The sequence below is a fragment of the Pistacia vera genome, unplaced genomic scaffold (assembly GCF_008641045.1).
Source record: "Pistacia vera cultivar Batoury unplaced genomic scaffold, PisVer_v2 Contig212, whole genome shotgun sequence".
NCBI lineage: Eukaryota > Viridiplantae > Streptophyta > Magnoliopsida > Sapindales > Anacardiaceae > Pistacia > Pistacia vera.
Window position 1 is genome coordinate 2,435,766 of NW_022196016.1, and position 13,949 is coordinate 2,449,714.

The 13,949-nt window shown below is 37.2% G+C and overlaps 1 non-coding gene across 1 annotated transcript; it reads left to right on the forward strand.

Annotated features, from left to right (window-relative positions):
- Positions 1-11,791: 11,791 nt before the first annotated feature.
- Positions 11,792-11,875, forward strand: LOC116129655. Its single transcript, XR_004127935.1, has one exon. It is a non-coding gene; the product is annotated as a small nucleolar RNA U30 (small nucleolar RNA).
- The last annotated feature ends 2,074 nt before the right edge of the window (positions 11,876-13,949 follow it).

Consider the following 13,949-nt stretch of genomic DNA (forward strand, 5'->3'; position numbering starts at 1 on the left):
ATAGAGTTTCATGGAGGTTCGGTTAATGTTGCTTCTCTTGAGAATTCAAATGGTTTACCTGGTCAAAATTCGTTGCCTATCAATGCTAAGGTTTCCTCTGCACCTACTGGTACTTCTAGCTTGGTCACACATAGTCAGCCTCAACTGCAAAGCTTGCCTAATCCTCCCATAGGTTCTCAGAGTTATCCTCAGTTTAGTTCGAATGATCCTGGATCAAACTTTGAAAATTTTGGTGGAAATTCAAGTCATTATTACTCTTCATGCAGACCAGTATTTGGGAGAGGCAGAGGAAGAAACAATGGCAGAGGCAAGCCTATTTGTCAAGTTTGCAGCAAAATTGGCCATACAGCGGCTCACTGTTATCACCGCTACAACTCCACTTACACTGGTCTACCTCCTCAAAGTAACATGTCAGGACAAGATGGTTCTGGTCCAGTTTTTCACAATGGATTTTATGGACCTGAGTTTGGAAATCAGCAGCATTTTAATACTGGCAGTCCATATAGTTCTCATTCTGGAAGTCAGCATGTTATTGGTCCCACTAACGGATCTAATGATTCACCATCTCAGTCAACTATAAATTCCAACTTGCACAGTCAACAACAGCACACTAATCTGCAAGGCAAACCATTTTTTACTCATCAACAGCAAGGGTTTCATGTCCCTAGTTAGCAAAGTTCCTACCAAAATGCTCCTAACCAAGCTTTTCTTGTGTCTAACCAACCACCTTCCTCAAACCATTATCCTCAAACACACATCACTGTCCCCGTTACTAAGCCTATTGATCCAGCCTAGTACATGGATTCAGGAGCTACTGATCATGTAACTCCTGACCCTACTCAACTAATTTCCAACAGACCCTGTGATCGAGTTGAGCAACTACAAGTTGGTAACAGTGAGTATCTCCATATATCTCATATAGGTTCCACTTAATTTCCCAATTCATTTCATTCTAAGTGTTTACATTTGCGCAATGTGTTGTGTGTTCCTAGAATAACTAAAAATCTCCTTAGTATTTCTAGATTCACTAAAGACAATCAAGTAACTGTGGAATTTGACTCTGATTGTTGTGTTGTTAAGGACAAGGCTACCAAGGCAGTGCTACTACAGGGAGGACTTAAGGCTGGTCTGTACCAATTGTACATACCCTCTTGCTTCTCCTCTGGTTACACTTCTGGTGGTCTAAAAAAGTCAGCTGCTTCGAGTTCTAGGTTTTGCAATACTTTGTCTTCAAATAAGTCAGTAGGTATTGATAATCAGTATAGTCATAGGTTGCCCTAGTCTATTAGTTCTCTGAATAACTTTCATGATGCTAATGCCAAGTGTAATATACTGATTAGTAGTCCAATGAATGCTGTAGTTAATGACAGTCATAGGTTGCAAGATCCACCATTACTTTGTAGCACTCAAAGTCCTATCTCATATGCAACTGATTGTACTCCTGATTTCATTAATAAAACTCAATGTTTGGAACACTCTGGTTTACATCCTGTTAATTCTAAGTCTGGTATGTTTGTTTCTACTACTGCTATTTCTGATATTTCTGCAAATAATAATAACATCTCTGACTTGGTTGATAGTTCTGGCTGAATTTTTGATAATACTTCTGATTTTGATAATGATTCTAGTCTGAACAAAGCTGATTCTGATTCTGTTTTGCATATTACTTCTGTGGTTGATGTTGATGCAAATTCTACATTTATGTTGAAAGATAATGAAAATTCTATGCTTGATGTTAATGCAAATCCTACTTCTATGTTGAATGATAATGAAAATTCTGCTACGACTAAAGCTCTTCTTGTTCATAATGCTACCGTTAGGAAATCTGACACATATCACCATCATCATATAACAAACCATTCTATAGTTTTTCAGGCTAGTAATACTAGGACCAATGCACTGTCCCTTTGGCATAATCGTTTAGGCCACCCATATGCTGATGTATTAAGTAAAATCTTACCTAACATTCATCCTAGACCTTCAGAACCAGTCTCCTCATTAGGCTTTTGGGATGCATATAAATTAGGAAAACTACATAGAAATCACTTTTCTAGTTCAACCTTTAGAGCTTCACAGCCACTTGAAATAGTTCATAGTGACATTTGGGGACCAGTACCAGTAGCTTCCTTATAAGGCTTATTCATTTCATTGAAGACTACAGTAGGTTCACCTGGATGTTTCCCTTACGAACCAAAGCTGAAGTTCAGTCCACTTTCATCAAATTTCACCATTTAGTTGAGAGACAATTTGGTTATAAACTCAAAATCTTATAGGGGTCTAATTCCTTATCTTACCACTGCTGGAATCCAGCTTAGGCATTCTTGTGCCTATGCACACCAACAAAATGGGAGAAGTGAGGAAGCATAGACATATAGCCGAAACAGGTCTGACCTTACTAGCCCATGCATCTATGACTTTACATTTTTGGTGGTGTGCATTTGATACTGTTGTGTTTCTTATTAATAGAATGCCTAGCTCAATTTTGGATTTTGTGTCACCATATCAGGTTCTTTACGGTAGATTTCCTGTATATTCTGAGTTAAAAATTTTTGGTTGTGCCTGTTTTCCATTCTTGAGAGATTTTCATAAACACAAGTTGAATTTTCATTCTTCTAAATGTGTTTTCCTAGGTTATAGTTTAAGTCATAAAGGGTACAAATGTCTTAGTTTAGAGGGAAAAATTGTCATTACTCCTAATGTTCAGTTCAATGAACTGGAGTTCCCTTTTGCTATTGGTTTTAGTCAACATTTGTCCAGTTCCTGTTCTCCTTCACTCAAAGCAGCAGTCCCTCATAGTTCTTCTACTTGTTTCCCTTTTGTTTCCATTCCTTTTCTAATGGTACACCCAACAAAGTCTCCTCTGCAGTGGACTGTTTTGTTCCTAATCCTTCTCTCACTACTAACAAGTCAACTTCTAGTTCCTCATTTCAGGACATTAATAAATCTATACACAGTCCATCTATTCCTAAATCATGTACCTCAACTTCAAAATCTCCATCTAACAAACCTGATACTTATACTTCCTCATTACCTATTCCCATTCCATCTTCTACTCCACATACATTTCCATTAGAAATAGATCTATCTTGCTATAATCTTCCCAATTCCATAATTCAAAAGCCTTCTATATCTTCAGATTTTACACAATCAGCTCAAAAACACACTGATCACTCTCTTGTTGTCGACTTAACTCCATCACAGTGTCTTCAATATGAAATTCCTACCTATGCACCTGAATCTTTTTCATCAGCCCCTCATAATCAGTCTACTAACCAGTCTCTGCCCACTAACACACATCCTATGCTCACCAGATCCAAAACCAGTAATTTACCTTCAACTAGCCTTACCCTGACCAGGTTTTTACCCATTCCATCAGACCCTATTTCAGTAAATGAAATACCTGCTCTTGTTGCTTTTGTCAACCATATTTACCCCACAAACCAGTCCCTTATAACCAATACTCACACCAGATCGAAAAACAGCAACTCAACATCACCTGCACTAGAATCTGTTCCGATAACTACAGCCTCTGAATTTACACCTACAAACCAGTCTCTGAACCCTAATACATCCACCACAGTCACCAAGTCTCAAACTAGCAACTCAATCTCAACTGCCCTTACCCTAGTCAAGTCTTCACCTGTTAAACCTGAACCTAGTACAGTGACTGAAGCTCTTGCTTGTGATGAGTGGAAAAAGGCCATGCAAGATGAGTTTGATGCTCTTATTAGGAATGAAACTTGGAGTCTAGTTCCTCGAACTTCTTATATGAACATAGTTGGTAATAAGTGGGTGTTTCGAGTTAAGTTTCATGCTGATGGATCTCTCCAGAAGTATAAGGCTAGATTAGTTGCTAAAGGATTTCAACAAACTCCTGGCTTAGATTATTTTGAAACTTTCAGCCCCGTTGTCAAACCAGCAACAATTCAAATCATTTTCACATGGCTGTCACTTATGGTTGGGATATACAACAAGTGGATGTGAACAGTGCCTTCCTTAATGGTCATTTGAATGAAATAGTCTATATGAGACAACCAGAAGGGTTTGAGGTTCCTCACTTGTCTTCCTTTGTTTTTAAACTTAACAAGGCTCTCTATGGTCTTAAACAAGCCCCACGAGCCTGGTTTGACAAATTGAAACAAGCGTTGGTTCACAAGGGATTTCAGAATTCAATATCTGATTCCAGCTTGTTCATTCTCAAGGACAACTCTGAAGTTTTATATGTTCTCATATATGTGGATGACATATTAATAACTGGTTCCAGTTCGTCTAAAATTCAGCAACTTGTTCATGATTTAAACAGTCAATTTGCCTTGAAAACTCTTGGGGCTATCACATATTTTTTGGGCTTAGAAGCAACCAGGTCAGCTGTGGGTCTGCACTTAAAACAAACTAAATATGTCCATGATTTGCTTGTTAAAACCAAGGCTCATGCTTGCCCTACTCCTATGGCAGCAGGAACCAAACTATTTGCAGTCGATATTGAGTTGTTTAAAGACCCTAGTCTCTATAGAAGTACTATTGGAGCTTTACAATATGTAACCTTAACCAGGCCTAATATCAGTTTTACAGTAAATAAACTTAGTCAGTACCTTCAGGCCCCTACTGAGCTACAATGGCAGGCGTGTAAGAGAGTTCTAAGGTATCTTAAAGGCACTCGATTCCATGGTTTGCTGTTTAGACCAACAGCCTCTCTTAATGTTGAATGTTATACCGATACAGATTGGGGAGGTAATTTAGATGATCGACGGTCTACTAGTGGATATTGTGTGTACCTAAGTCCTAATCTGGTTCAATGGAGTTCTCGTAAGCAAAAAGTAGTGGCATTATCATCTATAGAGGCTGAATACAGAGCACTAGCCCAAACAGCAACTGAATTGGCCTAGTTGGATAGTTTATTTATTGAAATAGGGGTTTCTTTAAACACTTGTCCTGTCATTTGGTGTGACAATGTAAGTGCTGGAGCTTTGGCATCAAACCCAGTTTTTCACGCAAGAACAAAACATGTTAAGATTGATACTTACTACATACGTGATCAAGTTCTTGCCAAAAAGGTTATTGTGCAATATGCTCCCACCAAGCTTCAAATTGCTGATATTCTGACAAAAGCGCTTTCCATTAATCAGTTCCAGGATTTGAAACACAAACTTTGTGTTGTTGAGATCCCACATTCAGAGGTTAAAGTTGACAGTAGTCCAGGATCATCTTAATTCTCTAAAGCAGTGTAAAATTCTGCTAACACTATATGCAGAAGAATCAGAGAATCTGCTGTATGTTAAACTTCAAGTGTGTTGCTTTTTGCTGATGATGTTTGTGGTGTGATGAAATGAATACTGGTAGTAAGCATTAACATTGCAGTATTAATTTGTGTTTTAGAAAGACTACATGCAGAAGCATCAGAAAGACTGTTGAGAAAGACTGTTTTGAGCCACTAATGTCTTGCTATTTTGAGAAGGTGTTTGTGGCATGTTGATAAAAATGCTGCTGCCTTTTTTTTTTTTTTTTTTTTGTTGTTGTTGTTGTTGTTGTTGTTTTGGATCAAAATGCTGCAGTTTGGATTAAAATGCTGCTGCTTGTTTTTGCTATTTTGGAGTGTTGTTTGCAGTATTGATTTGATGTTTGTGGTATGAGAATATGAATTCTGGAGATAAGTGTTAAATTGAAGTGATGGTTGTATATTGGTGCTCTGTGATGATAACTATGGAGTAATGAGTGCAGAGTGTAAGTCTGAAGAAGATGAAGTGTTGAATGTGATCATACTTGGTTAATGTTGGATGTTAGTAGGAATTCAGTAATGTGGTGATTGATTTTATTTAAAAAGTGCAGAAGCTGTTCAGTAGTCATGTTGGTGAAATTGAATACGGGATGTTTGTAGATGTTAGTAGGAATCCAGTGATGTGGTGATAGATTTTATTTGAAAAAGTGCAAAAGCAGTATACTGGATGTTTGTAAAAGCAGATGCAGTGAAGTAGTTCAATAGTAATGTTGGTAAAATTGAATTCTAGAAGTTTATAGAAACTTAGTGGTGTGCAGAAGCAAATGCAATGTTATTTTTAAAAAAAAAAAAAAAAAGTGCAGGAAGTGCAGACAAGCAAATGTTTTTTTTTGATAAAGTGCAGAAAGTGCAGAAAATGTTTGAAGACAACAAACTTGAAGTCTAGAAGACAATTCAGTAGAAAATGGTGAAGAATTCAGTAACCGTAGTTCAGTCTGAAGGGGAATGTTAGCCAGACTGAAAAGAGAGCAGGGCAGTTTTGTAAAACTGCAACTCCACAAAAGAGAGAACGACGTCGTTTTGACAAAGAAAACTTTACTCTTTAGTTTGTCATTGAGCTTGGTTTACTCTCAGCGTCAGTCTTCTCTCTTCCTCTGTATATAAACAAATGTATCTCTCTCTGAAATTAATAAGAAAAAGATTCACGCATTTTTCAATTTCTCTCTTTAGTTTTTCAGTTTCACAAACGATAATAATTTTCGGACACTCTTGATGGTACATCTTGAATATTCGTCACTACTGCAGCTTTCTTGACATCATTTTCACTTACATCGGTAACGTATGTGATCATAAGATGCACTAGAGGCTACAACACTCTACTCAACTCATATAATGTTAATTTATTATAACAACATATTTATAAAAGAGCAAACGACATTTTCCCACCCGAGGTTTAGTGAAATTTAACATGGTACCCTGGTTGCATTTATTCCAGATTCCTACCTTTAATTTAATTAATTCTGTTTACTTTATTTTAACAATTGAAGGGTAAAAGCATCAAAGTACCCCATGTCTCAAATTTCTCTCAACTCGCGCCCATCGCCAACGCCGACACTACCTGTGGATCCCGATCGGATTTCTCATCCAAACTGACGGAAATCATCACCCTAAGCCCAATCCCTTTACCTCCTAACCTAAACAACCGATTTCTTGGCCATATTTGACTGTTTTTCTATGAATTTCCAATCGTGTGATCCACAACTCAAGCTCGATTTGCGCCGTTCCCATTGCCATTGGCTTTCCCCGACCCCACCATCGACATCCCCACCCTCCATTGACCAAAACCTCCAAGGTTCCTGCTTGTTTCCTCTCATCAATCGTCAGCTGTCATTATGTTAGGATTTCAGATTTCTTAGCCAAATTCTGGCTGATTCCGGTAGCTAAAACTCTCCCCGCCACCACTCCTAGCATCTCCTGTGCCTCCTCTTCAAAACCCCCATAACCTCACCTCTGGCAACTTGCTGATAGGCGTCCATGATAGCACAACCTGCCGTCGTGTATGGGTTGTTTTTTTTTTTAGTTGTTTTGGCTTCGATTTGGTTGGTTTTTGGTTCGATTTGGAGTTTGCTTTGTTATGGATTGATTGTACAAATCCCCCTGGCCATTTTCTCGATCACCAGACATCAATCAACTGCCCCCTACACAATGCCCACCAATTGTTCTACCATTTGCCCCAAACAGTCGTGCGAACACAAACCTATTGGCTGGGGCAAAGGAATTGGGCTTAGGGTGATGATTTCCGTCAGTTGGGGTGAGAAATCTGGCTGGGATCCACAGAAAATTAGCGATGCCGATGTTGGAAATGGGCATTTTTTTGAGAGAAATTTGAGACGTGGGGTACTTTGACGCTTTTACCCTTCAATTGTTAAAATAAAGTAAATGGGGTTAGATTAAAGGTGGGAATCTGGAATAAATACAACCACGGGTACCAAGTTGGGATTTCGCTAAACCTGAGGTGGGAACATGTTGTTTGCTCTTTATAAAATATAAAACATAATAAGATATAAAAAATGTTATACATTATTTACGTTAAATAATGTTAAGTTGTCATATACTTACATGATTATCTTTAGCTGAGTGGTTAATTGGTTTTTTTTTTTTTTTTTTTAAGATAAAAAGAAATAGAAAAATTGCAACAAGGGATACTGTAATTACCCACAAAAATAAATTAAAGTATCTTTAGTGATATTTTCAAGGGGTCTATTGTTAATTAATTATCCCTAAGGGGGCGTTTGGTTGGAGGTTTCCCATTACTGAAGTAATATCATCTTATATTGACTTTATGAATTAGTTGAGATGCGTACAAGTTGACCCGAACATCCCGACTACCAAAATATATATATATATAATCTTATATTACATAGATTATCACGTTTGATTGTCAATTAATATAAAATTCTGATAATCTTCAAAAACCAATAATAATTATTGTTGGTTATATAGGTGATAATCTGAATACCTCCATTTTCTTAGGTATTTTAAAATTACTTCATAATCTTAATTTTGTTATAATTTAGCCTTAACTATTAAATTTTTTTGATAATAATATCCTTATTTTAAAATTAATTTACATGATAATACCTTTATAATTTTACCCTTAATTAATAAAGCTTTTGGACAATAATGCCCTTATATTTAAATCAAATTGCAGACCATCCAAGATCACCATTGCCCGCCAGCCACCACCGTCGACTGTTGATTGACGTCACTGAAATGATGCACAATCAACTGGATCTAGCTGGTCATACAGCCAAATCGATGGTCGTAGATCTGACCGGAAACAGCCAGATCCATGGCTGGAAAAAGTGCCTGAAGACCTCATTAATCTATGTTTTCAATTGTCCTTGTTATGCTTGGGAAATCGAGGGTTGACGTGTGAGATCACGTGAAGGAGTGTGACCTGCTCCTGTCAGAACGGTAAGCACGCGTTCGGCCTACCAGACGTTGTGGAGATCCCGCGTGTCCATTCTTTGCTCCAAATCGCATGAAATCAGTTTGGCAGGTGGGCAATGTGACATAAAGCTGGATTTCGTCCTGACACTCACACTAACCCACGGATTTAATGATAATTACTTACACTCATCTCACTATAAAAAGGGGAAGACCCATTCATTAAGGGGATTCGGCTATTCTACTCTCGAATTGAGTTTTTTCTTTGACCTTCCTGTAACTTTCCATTTGCTTTTCACAAATCATTTGTAAGTCAGTCCGCTATTGCGACCTGACCCCACAATAGTAATACAATCATCAGTCGACATAGGACTTGCTATCTTAGCATCCGAACCACTTTAAAAAGTCTTTACTACTGCATTTATTACCTATTTCATCCATACTCACGTGTGCTTCTTGGCTAGCCAACGTCACACACGTGTCGATTAGTTGGTGTCAAAATCATGCATCAACAGTCCTAATTCTAAAGAAGAGACGATTAAATTTTGTCGCCCATTTCTTGTCGTTTCTTCTTTACAGTTGGGTTGATGAATTTGGTTAGGATGAACGGCTCAAATTTCAAAAAATGCTTAACTTTCAATGAGGGCTCATTTGTCCCCCGTTGCTGCCTTAATGATGTTTCTTGTCTGAATAGAGACCAAAGGTAAGTGCTACTTGTCTTCTGGAGAATGGAAAATCATCGATCACCATAACATGATTAGATGCAGAATATAGAGACCCAAGTTGAACAGAGAAGGAAAACCACGATCACTACTGCCTAGCTACCCATTAAAATAAATTTTTGCAGTTCTTCGTTTTCTATTTCTTGCTTAAAATTAATCTAAAATTCCAAAGCCTAGAACATTACACTGAGATCATTACAAAAATAGTTTCTAAAGGTACCGTTAAACTTATAGACTTTTGTTTATTGCATTGAGCTTAGACAACTTTTTTTGTTTTTTTATTTTGTTGAGGGGTAATTTGAATAGTAATTAAGGACAAAAGGGTGTTGGTGGTCTCTTTCTATTTCTGAAAAATTAACAAAAATAATAAAAAAATACAACGAAATGTATTATTAATAAAGAATGGATCCACTATCGATTTGGGTCTGATTATGGATCGTTGCACCTCTTTTCTTAAACTTTGACCACGTTTTTTTAGTAACAGTAAGCCAACTCACAACCTCCATACAAGAGAATGAATACGGCTCCTCTGAAAATACATAAAGTTGTTTTATAAACTAGTTGAACCAACTTATTGGTGTATGCAGTAGATTTAAAGTGAAAGTGATAAGTTGTGACATCTGAGAAGTATCTATATAGCCTAAGGAAAGCATTACTTCAAAGAGGGAGGCAGCATTTCCACATATGAAATCCATGGCTCCTTCAATGTAACAGTTGCTGCAATAGTGGCTTATGTTAGAATAAAAAGGATGAAACTGCTAACAGTCAAAAGATGTGGGGTTATTTGTAATATTACTGAAATGATGTCGTTTCAGCAATCTGCAGTCTTTCTCTTCAACTGAATCATGTTATTGCCTTCAGTAGTCTTCAGTCTTCATCAGTTCTCTCTTCTCTTTGTAAACTCTCTCTTGTAAGCTCACTGTATAAAAAGGGGCTTTTCATTGTAACACAAATCATTAAATGAAATGCATAGATTCAGTTTTAATTAGTTTTTCTCTCGATTATTCTCTGAGTTTCACACCAGTATCATCCAGGAGAGTATCTTGGTAAGACGGAATCTTACAGCAGTAGAATGCAGCTCTATTTGCTGAGACTCTTAGTGCAACAGTTTTGCCAGCTGATCCAAACGTGTTTGTAAATATTAACCAAGATGCAATTTTGGACATGTGATACGATATCATTAGTACTGACATTGATAAGCCCTTAATCTCTTTAAATCATACATAAAATGATCAAATTTCTGTCTCCAGAACATGCAGTAATAACATTACATGTTTACATTATGTTGAATCTTTCAAGTTCTGGATGAACTATAAGTACAGATTAATGTGCAACTAGGAGATTCAAGTGTTAAAGTTTCGACCAATGCAGAATTTGCGCATGTAATACAAACTGATACCTCAATTTCTCCAAGTTAAAGTTTAAAGATGGCTAACATAACGTAAATATGCATGTAAATACATTAGAGAAAGATTATTCTATGCAGAGAAGCAATGGTAGCGGACAGATTGTTCTTCAGAAGCAAGAATGAATTGTTCAAAATGTCATTCGACGCGTTATACGATGGCTTAAACAAATTCTAACATTAAATTTTCTGTACCTTCATTCGCACTTGACAAATTTGGAAGGAAACAGATGTAATCTCAGCAACATTTCAAACTAAAGTTACTTATGTGATGATCAATTGAGCAAAGGGCGATTACCATTTTCTGTCTACTTACAAACTTTTGCATGAGTGTATTGCTTGTTAAGGATTTGTTTATTCATTCTTACGAGTAACACAGAAGAAATTCTGTAGCATTAAGTCATAGATTTCTAGATAATTTGGATGAATAACTAGAACCAACCATGGATTTGCAACTCAAATTGGAATACAAGAAAGAACAAACCAACTAACTCAATCTTATTATATGAATAGAATTAGTAGGAATACAAGTTTTGCATGCAGACCTGATCATTATTCCATTGATATTGCTTCTCTATCAAGGGAGGCTTTGAACAAGGAAAAATATACATTGGCTAAAGGCATTTGGCCTAAGAATCGAGGAAAAAGTCTACTATTTGGTTGTCCAAAATTCTCTGGACTTGGTTTATTACTTGATCAATCTTTTCTTCAACCTAATAAGCAATTACAGAGCAGGCAGACAAGAGTTAGGTGAAGAAGAATACTGTATATAGCTGCAGCTCACCATTGGCCCTTAAAACGCAGCGTTTCATTCTAAAAGACAACACAACCATTTAGAAAATTGTTGAGGGCACCTAAGTAATTTAAGAGACAAACGGCCATCTTCTTCCTATAAATAGAGGCAAAAGCTCACTCAAAACCCTAACCGGCGGCCTGTGTTAGGTGAAATGAATCTGCTATTTTTCCTCAAAATCTGCTGGTAGAGAACAGAAGAGAAGGTGCGGTGATGAAGGAGTAAATAATCTCGTTAATCTGAGATTAACATGAAGATAATCTCTCTATCCATTCTAAATTATACTGAGCACCTTCTCTCCCTCTTCCCAAACTTCTTTCATTCATTTTTTTTTAACNCTTCAGAAGTATGAAATTCGATTGGAAAAGTTCAACTCTATTGACCTATATAACAATTCTGCTCATTTGGCTGTCACAAATGCTGCTCATTTAGCTGTTGCAAATGTGTCTGGAAGTGCAGGAAACAATTCAAACTCATCACCAAACCAAACAGTAGACAGTCCCTAACCTCACCCTTGTTTAACAACAATGTTCTGTCCCTTAATTCCCTTAGCAATCCACATTATCATCAGACCTATCCAACACCATCTGACACACATTCAGTTGGTTCACACAATCAAGTTTTTCAACAGCCTGCTAATCAGATGTTTCTATCTAGACCTCCTGGTTATGTGCCATATGGAAGAGGCAGAGGTCGTGGTTTTAATAGAAACAAGCTTATCTGTCAAGTGTGCAACAAGATAGGGCATTCAGTAGTACAATGTTATCACCGATTTAATGCTGCCTATAATGGAGCTTTGCAGTATGGTTCCTCACAATTTGTTGGTTTTCCTGGGTCACCTGGCTCACATCCTCAGCAGTATCAAAACTTTAATCAACACCAGCTTGCTTCTAGTTCTGATTCCAAGCAACCGTCTCAGTTTGGTTCTTCCTTTGGAGTTGCTAGACACATGAATATTCCTCCAAGTTCAGGGAACGTTCCTGTATCCCCTGGCTCTGACAATACTACTGGTTCTCCTAATGTCTTTGGTTTGCCAAGTCAACAACCAACAAGTACCAATCAGGCTTTTTTAGCAGCCTCAAACTATGCTCCTACTGCACATTATGGTCCACGCCTGCAAAACTCCCACCTACAAAACTCCCAAACAGCCACACGTTTCACCCCCACTGATCCCAAATGGTACATGGATTCTAGAGCTACTGATCATGTAGCTTCAGAATTGAGTCATCTACAAGTCAGCAAGGATTAATGTAATCGAAATCAACTTCAAGTGGGCAATGGTGAACATCTTGACATCTCCCATACTGGTAACACTTTATTACCCAGCCATTTTCATTCTAAATGTTTGCATCTCAAAAACATATTATGTGTCCCTAAAATTACCAAAAACTTACTTAGTATTTCCAAGTTTACAAAAGACAATAATGTGATTGTAGAGTTTAATGCTAACTGTTGCATTGTTAAGGATCAAACAACCAGGGAAATGTTACTACAAGGGGATCTTAAAGAAGGCCTATATCAGCTGAATATTCCCTACACCAAATCTGTTTGTCTTGCTGCACAATCCTCACAGTCTTACAGCCAAAAATTGAGTCAGAATAGTCAAAATTTTAGTCAGAATAATTGTGTTTCACATTACAATAATGTAGTCAAAAATACTAGTATTCCTTTCAGTCCAAAACCTACTCAAGAGCAGTGTAAACTTGACTCTAATGCTTTGTCCTCCGTGAGCAGTGTAAACTTGACTCTAATGCTTTGTCCTCCGTGTCAAATCCTTGTAGTTCTGTAATATGTAATGGTCTAATAAATAAAGAAAATGTTGAAAATGTTGAAAATGTTGCTGTGGTTGTAAATGATGTGATTGCTGATGTTCATACTCTTCCTACTGTATCTACAAATTCTGATGTGCATCTAGATAATATTGATGTGATTGTTGGTGTTCATACTGTCTCTACTGTACCTACTAATTCTGATGAGCATTTAGATAACATTGATGTGCCTGCTGATGTTTATACTGCTTCTACTGTGTCTATAATTCCTGATGTGCATTCAGATACTGTTGTGACTAATCTTCTTGATGTGTCTCAAAATGATAATCTCATTAAAAATGATAGTTTTATTGACAGTACTACTGTACATACTGCCATAGCTCTTCCTAGTACTAAAAATCTGTGTTTCACTATTAATAAAAGTGCTCAGGATCATATGATCTAGCACAGAAGACTAGGGCACCCATATTCCACAATCTTGCATAAAATTTTATCCACCCTAACTAACTCAAAGTCTGCCACACTTGCACAAACTTCCTCTTTATTCTGTGATGCATGTCAACTAGGCAAACTTCACAATGCAAGTTTCCCTCCT